Below are 12,947 nucleotides of genomic sequence, written 5' to 3'. Positions count from 1 at the left end.
CCAGAAGTTTTATCCTTAAACTTGGTAAAGTCCAGAAGTTTTATCCTTAAATTTGGTACATAACAGAGAAACACATTAATGTTTCACCAAGTGTGGGAAGTCCTGACTAACTCAATGAGTCACTGAAAGAATAATTATTAGATATAGCAATTGAAAACAGGAAAGAAACAATATTACTGGTAAAGACAATGATTATCCACCTAGAAAAAACAGAAGAATCTAGTGAAAATTATGAACATTAAGAATACAGAACGTATAGAAACTAACTTAAAAAATATTCAGGATTTTTAGGATAAAAGTATAAAACTGTATTGAAAGATGTAAAATAAATACATGTTGAATGAAACAAAGGATTTGAAAATTGTCTTTTGCTAAATTGTTAGTTTCCTAAACTATTAAATAGGCTTATTATTCTAATGAATATCCTATTGGGCTCAAGGTTTTTTTTTTTTTTTTTTAAAGATTTTATTTATTTATTTGACAGAGACAGCCAGCGAGAGAGGGAACACAAGCAGGGGGAGCGGAAGAGGGAGAAGCAGGCTCCTAGAGGAGGAGCCTGATGTGGGGCTCCATCCCAAAACGCTGGGATGACGTCCTGAGCCGAAGGCAGACGCTTAACGACTGTGCCACCCAGGCGCCCCTCAAGGTTGTTTTGTTTTGTTTAGAAATTAATAATACTAAGATTTACCATCATTTAATAATATGCATTTAGTTATATTTCGGAGAAAAAAGCAGTAATTTTTGAGGTAAGAGGCAGGGAATCTTTCTTACCAAATGTTTAAAAGTATTATCAAGAATTTACAGTAAGAACACTATAGTACAGGTTGGAGAGATGACCGATAGGCACATGACACAACCAGATGACCCTAAAACAGACCCCAGTATATAAAAGTTCAGTACCTAATAAATCAACATTACAAAGCATTAGGGAAAAGAAGTGTATTTGAATTTGCAGTCAGCCATTTGGATTTTACAAGTTCAATTCTTATTTCTTATCATATACCGTCGTAAACTCAATATCAATTAAGATGAATACAAGAGGAAGAACTACAAAATGTAAAAGACAATATAAGGAAATATCTGTATAGTCTTCCGATGGTTAAAAGCTTCCTACATGTAGAGGCAAAGAAATATCATAGAGGTCAAAATGGTATATTTAGCAACATAAAAATCCTGTAGGTGAAAAATATGATAAAGTGTATTCAATAACAACCAAGCAACTGAGAAAAATACTTACCACAAATATGACAGAGAAGCCAATGATCGATAAGCAAGGACATCGTTGTTGCATTGTTCATGATAACGTAGAGGTTGGAATTCGAATATCCAGCAAGCGAAGACCTAGGAATAAACTGTGGATCAGCTATACAATGAAATGATAACTAGTCATTAAAAACCATGACCAGGAGCTGGGGAACAGGCAGTTGCCAAAAGCATACAAAGTTTTCATGCTTGAGGGTAGCAATGCATGCTGGATATTTTAATATCTGTTACACTGGGTCAAGGGATAATTATGAACTGTCTCAGATGCCATTATAGACATTTTCTTTCTCATACTTAAACTAGACAGACCTAAGGTCTGGTTGCACCGGGTATACTATCCCTCTGGTTTCTAGAATGCATGTCACTTGAACCTGCCACAGGTCAAGCCCTGGGCTGTTCTTTCAAAAATCTGCAATCATTACCTCATATCATCAAGTATTTCCTCACTTGCCTCTCATTGAGGCCAACCTCAACTGCCATTTTCAGATTGCAAGCAGCCTCAGCCCCATTCCCGTACTCCTGATCCACTTTAGTCGTTATTTATTTCTTCCCCATAGAACACATCACCTTCTACCCGTTAGTATACTTTTATAGTAGTAAATGGTCTACTCTTGTCTGTGTCCCTCTCCCAGAATGTAGTCTTCCCGGGGACAAGGAACGTCAGCCATTTTCCATTGATCTATCCCTTGCTCTTAGACTAGAGTCTGGCTCATTGTGGGAGCTCAGTGAATATGTGCTGAATGCACGAGAAGGTCCCACTTCACTGCACTAGGGCTGTCCTAGGAAGGGAACCAAACGCCCCAGAAAGATGGGCTGGATCTCACTGCTCCATACGTCTCCAGCTTCTGAGTGCTGACGCCTGGCTGTGCTAATCCGAGCGTGCTGGCCGTGCTATGGGAGGGGTGCACACTTGTGATAACTGTGTACTTCTGGGGACTGTACGGTTTGAAATACTGTTTCTTTTTTATCAAGTTTTATAAAAATGTAGAATTCTGTTTTACTTTTTTTTTTTTTTTTTTTTTGAGCTATGTTAGCACACAGAGCATTTCATTATTGTTTTGGGGGAAAGGCATATGTCACTAATAGGACATCCCTGAAGCTAGACTGATACAGGAGGGAAACACCTTTCCCTTCCAGTTTTGAGAAACTTCCCCTTGGTTCCCGGCAGAAGGGATGCCTTGATGTTAACACACATTAGCCACGTTGGCATAAATGCTTTGTAGTGTGAAAAAAACCAAAATTTATTATCTATGATCTCTTCTCCTTCTCTGCCTTCACTGCAGACTTGACTCCCTTAACCCCAGAGACCTGCTGGAACCTGACCCCAAGACATGGTTCCCAGGATGTCCTGCAATCTGCACTTCGCGCTGTCACCACGGAGACGGCGTCCCTCCAAAGAGTTCCTTTTTTTTAGTTTGTGGATCTTCAGATTGGCGATTCTCCCCTTTTCATCTCATTTCCTGCAAGTCAGGGCCGGCTTGCGGAAAGTTGTTAAACAGCATGCTAACTGTGAACTGTGAACACTCACTCTGACGTTCGTCACAGGAAGACTTCACTGGGGTTATAGCGGCCTGCTGGCTTCTGTAGTCCACCGATGAAGGGAGTTGGGAAGCTGTTGGATACGCCCCATGTCCTGCCTGAAATACCATGATTGTTTACGAAAAGTATCTTTAATAAAGCTGGATACAGTTTGAAGAAAATAAAATACGTTGGAGGTGATTGACCAATGGACTGCTGTTAGGATTGAACAAATGTTTAATGCAAATGCAAAATGTTCCAAACTGTGTTGGGCTCATGGGGGTACCCAGGGACGGTAATATTGCTCCCTCCCTGTCATCGGTACGGGAGGTTTTATTGTGAGCTTGAAGGGCAGCAGGGATTCCGATTACCTCTTATCGCATCTTTTTCCGGCCAAGTTCAAATAACTGTTAAACAAATGTAAAGAAATGTAGGGGAGCCTGGGAAGCTCAGTTGGTTAAGTGGCTGCCTTCTGCTCAGGCCATGATCCCGGGGTCCTGGGATCGAGCCCAGCATGGAGCCTGATGCCTGGCTCCCTGCTCAGCCGGGAGTCTGCTTCTCCCTCTCCCTCTGCCCCTCCCCCCCAACTCGCCCTCTCTCAAATAAATTTTTAAAAAAAATCTTTTAAATTAAAAAAATTTAAAAATAAAGAAATGTATACTGAAAGAGGTTTGTAACATTATAGTTTTAACACTATTTTTAAAAGGACTTTTAAAGGGGATTTACATGTTAACAATGCAATGGGCTCTATATAAAGTTTTGAATCTCAAAAAATGTATCAATCAGAAACAATGTTTTAGCATGAGAGAGAAGAGCATGTGGTCAGTATGATAAGCACCTTTTCTCCCACTAACATCTGAAGAGCCCCTACATTTTAGGGACATTTTCTTGATTACAAGGGAAGTAAAAATTGCTCATGTGTCCACAAGTGTGCAAAACGGCTAGTAGTCAGCTTTTGCATAATTCATTTTCAGTCAGTACTTTGGTAATATTCTTGTCAAGTGTAAAAATAGGCTCCGTTGACAGGGAAAGAGCAACATTTAACAGGAATACAAATGAAAAGGAGAAACGGAATGTGGGCGGGAACTGAATGAGAAACTAGATCTTTAGGGTCTTAGCTTTGTCAGAAAACAATAGGTGCTGCTTAGTGCTTTATAACTGCTTCTTGCAAAACTTGCAAGAGAATTGTCAAGTGAAATGTAAGGTTCTTTATAATCTTTATAATATTAGAACATTAAGTTGCTACTCTTAGCAACTTATAAAAAGGTCCAATTTCTCTTTCCTTAAATATTTGTCTAAGAATCTCTCAGCTAGAACTCATTTTCCTTTATTACTCTTCTTATCACCCTTTAGATTATGTTGTAATACATAGAGTGTTTAAGCCCAAAAGAAAGGCTCTACTTGGGGCACCTGGGTGGCTAAGTTGGTTACGTGTCTGCCTTCGGCTCAGGTCATGATCCCAGGGTCCTGGGATCGAGTCCTGCATCAGGCTTCCTGCTCAGCAGAGAGTCTGCTTTTCCCACTGTCCCTCCCCCCTGCTCGTGATTTTTCTCTCTCTCGCTCGATTTCTCTCAAATAAATAAATTAAATATTTTTAAAAAATAAGGCTCTGTTCAAAACTGCCTATTATAAATTAAATTAAAAAGTATGAGCATATATATATACTTTTTTCTTTATCCCATGACCACTTTTACTTTCAACTATTCAGCTATTTTTCTTGTTTTGTTTTTATAAATAACAAGGTATGATTCAATGTGCTGGCAAGGAAGAAACAAAACAATCAAATATTTCAGATGACTATTCACCTTTTAGAGAAGATCCAGTCAGCATCCTGTGTGGTTAGACCTGAACTGTCTGACAATCACCGTCTGCTTCCAGTACCACCGAGCACTTGAGAAGTGGCTGGTGTTAAATTAATTAAATGAGGCCATTAGACTGATGTGGCTGGAATGCCATGGAAGCTAACATGAGCAACCCAAGATCTAAGCCTGTAAATGCCTCAAGCTTATGAAATTGAAACCCAAAGACAACCAATCACAAACAGCTACGTAGGCTTTAAACTACAGACAATCGATAATTTCCTTACTTTGCCTCCACCTTTTCTCTAGAAAAGTCTCCTGTCAGGGGAGTGCTCCTAACCACTCCCAGTATGGTGTTTCCCACTAGGAATGGATTTTTGTTCAAATGAACTCTTAAAATATTTAATATACTTCAGTTTATCTTTTAACACGAGTCTGTGTTGAGATGTATTGCAAGTATAAAAGACACACTGGATTTCAAAGTTTTAGGATGAAATAAGGAATGTAAAATGCTTTGTTAAGAATATAGTATTTGGATTACATGTTGAAATGATAATATTTTGTACATATTGGGTTAAATAAAACATATTATTAAAATCAGTTGTACCTGTTTCTTTTTACTTTTTAACGTGTGGCTACCAGACATTTTCTAGTTTAAAATTTCACATATCTGATGTGACTCAAATTTATATCTGATATTGTATTTCTTTTTGACTCTGCTGATAGAGACCACCCTGGCAATTTCTAAGCAAACTTAAAAATATGGAGGAAAAAATAGTTATACTAATGCATCAAGGAATTACAGCCAACTTATTATTTTATATCCTGCTGTATATTTAAAATTGAGGATATAAAATCATTAAACATATGTGTTCCATAAACATCATGGCACATACACCCTCGCACCATACTTTTATTTATTTATTTTTCATACATTTTCATTTATTTTCAAATTTGGGAGGTATATTCATTTCTCTTATTAAACTTTACATTCATCAAACAGATTTTCAGAGTTACTTTCTCTGGTTCATTGAAACTTAGAATTCTCAGGTGAAAATGAGATAACACAGAAGGAGATTCTTGAAAAAAAATTTTTATTATGTTCAGTTAGCCGCTGTATAGTACATCATTAGTTTTTGATGTAGTGTTCAATGATTCATTAGTTACGTATAACACCCAGTGCTCATCACCACACGTGCCCTCCTTACTACCCATCACTCTACCAAACTGTGGAAGGAGCTGAGATGCCCCTCAAGAGGCGAATGGATAAAGAAGATGTGGTCCGTATATACAATGGAATATTACTCAGCCATCAGAAAGAACGATTACCCAACATTTGCATCGACATGGACGGGACTGGAGGGGATTATGCTAAGTGAAATAAGTCAAGCAGAGAAAGACAATTATCATATAGTTTCACTCCTATGTGTAACAGAAGGAATAGCATGGAGAACATTAGGAGGAGGAAGGGAAAACTGAAGCGAGAGACATCAGAGATGTAGACAAACCATGAGAGACTATTGACTCCAGGAAACAAACAGGGTTTCAGAGGGGAGGGGATGGGGGGACGGGTAACACCGTGTTGGGCACGGAACTTTTAAAAGGCTTTCGACTCCAGACACTTAACTACCAAATCTTTATTGCTTTGAACTCTCTTGGTTACTGGCTTCTATCTCTATGACACTAGGCTTTCTTGTCAGATACTAAATTTGATTTCTACATGCTTCCAGAGACTGATATTTGCTTCAGGCCCTGCCTTCATCTTGTCCCAGATTCCAGGTTACAAACTCTTGACTCCTCGAGCAGCCCCAGAGCTACTCTCCAGAGTACCAATTGCCCGGAGCTGGCTTAGCCTGTGCCTCTTACTGTAATGATTTTTACACTAAAATAACCCAAATCTCTTTGGTTATGTTATTTGGGACTAGTGCATTTGAACTACCATGCCAGATTTTGGCGCTGTATTGTAATATAGAAATTATATTGAAGTTTATTCATGGATGCAGGAAACCACATGCATATTTATGAGTTTTTTAATTTAATTTTTTAAGTTGAAGAAACCATTTTTCCCCAGCTTTATTGAGGTATAAATGATAAATTAAAATTGCATACATTTAAGGTGTGCAATATGATGTTTTGATGCATGTATGTATATCTTATGAAGTGATTAGCACAATCAAGCCAATTAACATACTTATCACTTCTAATATTTACCTCGTGTGTGTGTGTGCACACGTGTGTGCATGCATGTGCACAACCCTTTAATCTTGGCAAATTTCAAGTATACAATACATCATTATTACTAACTGTAGTCATTATGCTGTGCATTAGGTCTCCAGAACTTATTCATCCTAAGTTTGTACCTTTGTTTTTTGTTTTGTTTTTATTTTAGAGAGAGAAAGAGAGCGAGCTGGGAGGGGGAGAAGCAGAGAGAGTGAGAGAGAGTCTCAGGCAGACTCCTGCTGAGCGCAGGGCCCGACACAGGCTGGATCTCAAGATCCTGAGATCATGACCTGAGCCGAAATTGAGTGGGATGCTTAACCGACTAAGCCACCCAGTTGCCCCAAGTTTGTACCTATAAACATCTCCCCATTTCCTCCAATCCCTATTCCTTGGTAACCATCTTTCTACTCCCCGTTGCTAGGAGTTCACCTTCCTTAGATTCTATACATAAGTTGGATCATGCATTATTTGCCTTTCTGTGTCTGGCTTATTTCTTGTAATGACCTTGCCTTCAAAGTCTATCCATGTTATCACAATGGTAGGATTTCTCTTTTTTAAAGGCTGAACAGTATTCCATTTATGTGTATATATCACATTTTCTTTTTCCATTCATCCATTGATGGACACAGATTGTTTCCATGTTTCAGTTGTAAAGTTCTTTTTTTTTAAAGGGAAATGTTGCATAAGTTAATAGAAAAATGGTCAATAAATTTTATTAGTAGTAATTTTAAAAATCATACATGTGACACTGATATTTCCTGTCTTTAAGATGTAATTTTCTATTCAAAGGATGACTGCTTGAAATAGAGGTACATTTTTCGCTTATTTTTAGAGAATCAAAAGCACAACTCTTTATTAAAGAATTTGAACTAATGTAACATAAGCAGGTAAATAATATAAGACCAATCTTTAACAGAAACACATACATTAATACTTTCATACACTAATCAGGATCTAGTCATTCTGATTTTGCAACCAAAAGTCCACACCAGGTCTTTGCCTTGGGCCTTTTTATTTCTTAGAAGTTACCTTTAAAATCCCTCAATTGATCTACTCAATGTTCCTTAACCATTAAAGTGAGTACAATTAAGTACAGATTGTCTAAGTATTTCCAAAAGGGCCAGGCCAAAGTCACAGCATCACTGCACTGGAATTTTTACTGAAGAAATAGTGTAGTTTTAGAGTAAGAATTAACTTTTAGATATCATCTTGTCCAACTCCTTTTTTAGAGATTAGGAAACTGAATCCTAAGAAGTTAAATGATTTGTCAAGACCACAGGGCTAAACTTGCAAGAACTAGACTCAGATTCTCCACTTTCTGTCCAATGTTTTTTGTTTTGGTTTGGTTTTTTAAAATCCACCCTACGTTATTTCCTTTCTCCATATGGTAGAAGTAGCAAGGAGGAATCATTTAAATACACTTTTAATTAATACAAAAGAAGTTTTCTAATTTTCTCCCTGGAAATAAATAGTACTTTCTTATTTGCATTTGATAGCTTTTAACATGAGACAAATACAACTTAGTTTGTCTATAATAATTCCACACAAAATTATAGCTTCTGTCACAATTTCTCGTTTTAATAAATTTGGACAGCTTCCCGCAGAATTAGCAGGAAGTATTTGGGTGAAATTTTGGAACAAGATATGTGTGAATAGGTTTCATGCTACACAAATGGTTAAAATGAGATAGAAATCATGATTTTTATGACATTCCTTTAAACCCAGGGGAGGGCGTATGGGCAGAAGGCGTGGATTCAAGGCTGCACACAGGAAGTGACAGGTGGAAGCCAAGGTGGTGAACTGCCCTCCTGAGAGATACCCTGTGTCCCTTCCAGGTTTTCCCAACTTACATTCTAAATAGCATGCTCTGCTGCCCTCTAAGCGTCATTAGTGAGGACAGCAAAAGGAGAGCAAACCTACTTAGGGGTAAGTAGATGACTTTTCCCCTTTAAGAATTCTGCCCTCACTTACAATGTGGGTTTTGGGTTTTGTTTTTGTTTCTTTGCCATACCACCATGCTTGGGAATTCTCAGGAAGTCAAATGGGTGTCTTACAATTCAACTCCGCTCTGACACTATCTGCTCAGAGACAGCATCAGAATCCACAGGACAAGGGCTCAGTCCTACAAGGCTGTTCCCACTTCAGAGGACAATTGCAAGTCTAGGTTGTCACCTGTGTTTCTGATCCAAGAGTCTCACAATCCCCTATTTGGGTTTATTAATTTACTAGAGTGGCATGCAAACTCAGAGAAATATTTACTTCCTAGATCATCAGTTTACTATAAAAGGCTGTAACTCGGGAACAGTCAAATGGAAGAGATGAACAGGGCAAGGTGGGGGGGGGAGGGTGTGTGTGGAGAGCTTCCATGCCCTCTCCCAGGGTGCCACTCCCCCTTTATTTCCACGTGTTCACCAATCCAGGGGCTCTCTGAACCCTGTCCTTTTGGGTTTTTATGGAGGCTTCATTACATAGGCATGATTGATTAAATCATTGGCCGTTTGACAATTGGATTCAACCTTCAGCCCTTCTGTCCTCCCTGGAGTTCAGAGCTCAGGGGTGGTACTGAAAGCAGAAAGCTTTAATGAGTGGTTGGCTCCACTGGCAACCGGCCTCCATCTGTAGGTGTGACATAAAAGTCACCTCACTGATGTAAAAAAGACACCTTCCTCACTCTCATCACTTAGGAAATTCAGAGACGAAGTATATATTCTTATTATCGATTACAATATCACACAGTTCAATGACAAAGAAAACAGAACATGGCATTTAGTGAATCATTCATGTACTTAAACCAAATAAAATAATGAATTAGTTCTGAAAGATATTTTTGTATGTGTATATAAATTGGTATTCTACTGTGAAAGTTTTATAAAACATGTACTTATAACTTCAATTCAAACCATCATAACATTTTCATAACGTCTGGCTCTAATTTTTTTGGTGGTTTTCACTATGTTTGTTTCACTGAACTTTGATCTGTCTTCAATAAATGTTCCGTCCTGTCACCACGTTAAAACAGGCCCAAAAACAAAGTACGAGAGGCTCCCCAGCACCCTCAATCCTGATTCTTCTCTCTCTAAATCGGCCCCTACACCAATGACAGTATGGTTTCCTCCAAGTACAAACTGAATAATGCCATTTTTTGAAGTCTTTTTTGGCTTCCTTTTTTGTCCAGTCCCCATTCCTCATTCCCTTCGACTCTGATTTTCGGCCCCACCACTCCAAGAGACTGCTCTCTCCCTTCCTTCACTCAACAAATTTTAAGTGCTTATTTTGTGGTGGGCTCAAGGGATAAATCTAGGAAAGGAGGAACTATTTTAGCCTTAAAAAGCTTAAAGCTGAATATAGAAACAGACAAATAAACAAATGCGCCAACCGTGGTTAAGTACTGTGAAACAATGAGGTAAGGAAGAACTAAATTTGCCTAGGCAATCTCCAGTGAAAGAACACTGAACTGAGTGCCAAAGAGAATTGGGAATTTGCCAGCAGAATACGGGTATAGGGCATTCCAGGAAGAGCAAAGTGGAAAATTACAAAGAGAGCGAGCGATTAACAGATAAGGCTGGTGAAGGTGGTATTGCATATGCTCTCCTAGGGTGTCTAGACAATGAATAGCAATTAAGTGATCTTAGGCAAAGAGGAATTTTGATTTGAGAAAGACCACTCTGGCAGCACTTTGGGAGTGGGGAATGGAAAGGGGAAAGACAGGAAGTGGAAAAACTTAGAAAGATCTCGTAATTGTTTAGGTTAGAGATGATGAATGCTTGAAGTAAGAAGGTAGGCAGAATAAAGTAGACTTTAAAAAATACTCAAGATGCAAAAACTGGAATTTAAATGCTTCAAACGCAGGGATGTTTGTTCACCGATGCATTCCCAACACCTAGAACGGTGCCTGCCACAAGTAAACACTCGATAAATGTATGTTGGATTCTGGGAAGGTGGCAGTTCACTGTAGTTTTTGACTCCTTTGAATGTCCCTTAAAAACAGGCATAACAATTGAAATTGCAAAGTCAAAAACCCACAGATTACTAAAGCAGAACAAAATGTACCCCAAACTTATGGATTGGGAACCAGTGATAGCTAAAATCATCAGATGGTGTTATTACCTATGAGGGAGGAAATAGGAGGAAGGACCTGGTGCTCCAAATCAGAACCCGATATCACAAATGCATACTTGCTAGAAAGCTCAGTCGACCAATCTGAGACTACAGCAACCAACAGTGGAACAGCAATCTACAGAAACCAGTTATTGAGTGAGTATAAGGAGACTGTCGTTGGGGGAGGTCTGATGATGATGGGATGGGATCCATGATAACTGAAAATAGCCCACAAATTCTCCTTTGCAGGACAAATACAGCACAGAAAAGAGGGCGATAGGGATAGAATCCATACTGATCAGGACAGAACAGTTGGGACAAAGAAAAGAGAAGGTACAGAAAAAGAGTGAAAATTAAAAACGTATGATTACACAAGTCCTGGAACAAAAGGAAAATTCCAAGTAAAATTGGAGAATTAAAAAATAATAATTATTATTAAATAAATAACTATAAAATAAATAAATTATTGGTATGTACCACATACCTAGTATAATAAATTCATTACAAATAATGAAGTTGTAAATAAATAATTATTAAATAAATAAATAAATATTAAGAATAATAATGAATTAATAAATAATGAAAAATCATGATAGCTAAAACATGATATACCAGAATATTTGGTCCAAATGCTTTAATCAGAGGACATTTTATAGCATTCAATTTTTAAGACAAACATGTAACTCAAAAAAGTGGGACAAAGAAAACCTGAATTAAATAAAACAGAAAGAAGAAATTAATGATTAAAACAGAAATTTAAAAGTTGGAAAATAGTAAAATTAACCAATCCAAAACCCAGTGCTATGAAAACAGAAAGTCACTAATTAACAGGACTAAGGGACAAATGAAGAAAACAAGCCCTATTTAAGGCAAAAAAAATCCTCAAAAGTGAGAAAAAATTAAAATATCATAAAGGTTTACTTTGTATGCCTATTAAGGTACTTTGTATACCTATTAAAGTACAAATTTGAATGAAATGGATTTTTTTAAAAAAAATTTTTAATAAGAAACTAATATTAAGTCTAATAAGTTAAAAAGCTAGAGATCGGTTCCCAGAGAAGCGACAGAGGAAACGAGAGAGCTACTCCACCAACAAAAACAAAAGAAAATAAAGGCACTAAATCTGAAGGTCTTCATAGGAAATCGTTTCCAACCTTTAAAGGATCAGGTAATGAAAATGTTAGTCAAACCGTCCCCGAAAAAACCTGGGCCAACTTTCACATTTGTTATGTGAGGAAATACATGCTCAGTTCTCCAAACCTGACGAAGAAGGCGTCAAAACGGACAAAACCGCAGATGATTCTTCCTTCTAAAAATGGCCGTAACAATCAAAGTGAAACGTTAGCAAACCAAATACGGTGGCCTGTTAAAAATAAAACACATTCGTTTAGGTTGTGGAGATGTTGATGAAACAAGCCATATAAAGTGGCACGAATAAAACCTGTCAGAGTAAAGGTGCAACTACTGTTCGTCATGATTATTAGTCCTCACAGATCGGACAAGTGAGATTATTAAAGGACACGAGGAAGAGATCAAGGAACATCAATGCTTAACTGTTAGAGAACAAAGCTAGAAAATTTTTATTTCCCAATCTCAAAACTCACTGCAGAGCTTCAGTAAACATGACTGTGTGGTACTGGCATAAGGAGAGACATAAATCAATGGGAGAGAGTTGAGAGTCTGAAAATAAACCCTTACATTTTCGGTCAATTTATTTTCCAGAAGGGTGCCAAAACAATTCAATGAGGAGAGAATGGTCTTTTCAACAAATGATGCTGGGACAAGTGGACTTCCACAAGCAGAAGAATGAATGAAGTGGGACCCCTAGGGCCACCATATATAAAAACTCACTCAAGATGTACCACAGACGTAAGTGTAAGCGCTAAAACTGTAAAGCTCTTGGTAGAAAACACAGTTGTAAATTTTGTGACCTTGGCTCAGGCAATGGTTTCTTAAAAGATGTCTAAAGCAAAAGCAACCAAAGAAAAACAGAGAAACCGAACTACATCAAAATTTAAAAATTTGAGCTTAAAGTGCACGATCAAGAAA

The sequence above is a fragment of the Ursus maritimus genome, unplaced genomic scaffold (genome assembly GCF_017311325.1).
Source record: "Ursus maritimus isolate PB19 unplaced genomic scaffold, ASM1731132v1 scaffold_11, whole genome shotgun sequence".
NCBI classification, from domain to species: domain Eukaryota; kingdom Metazoa; phylum Chordata; class Mammalia; order Carnivora; family Ursidae; genus Ursus; species Ursus maritimus.
The sequence above is the reverse complement of the archived record's forward strand: the minus strand, read 5'-3'. Positions refer to the sequence as shown.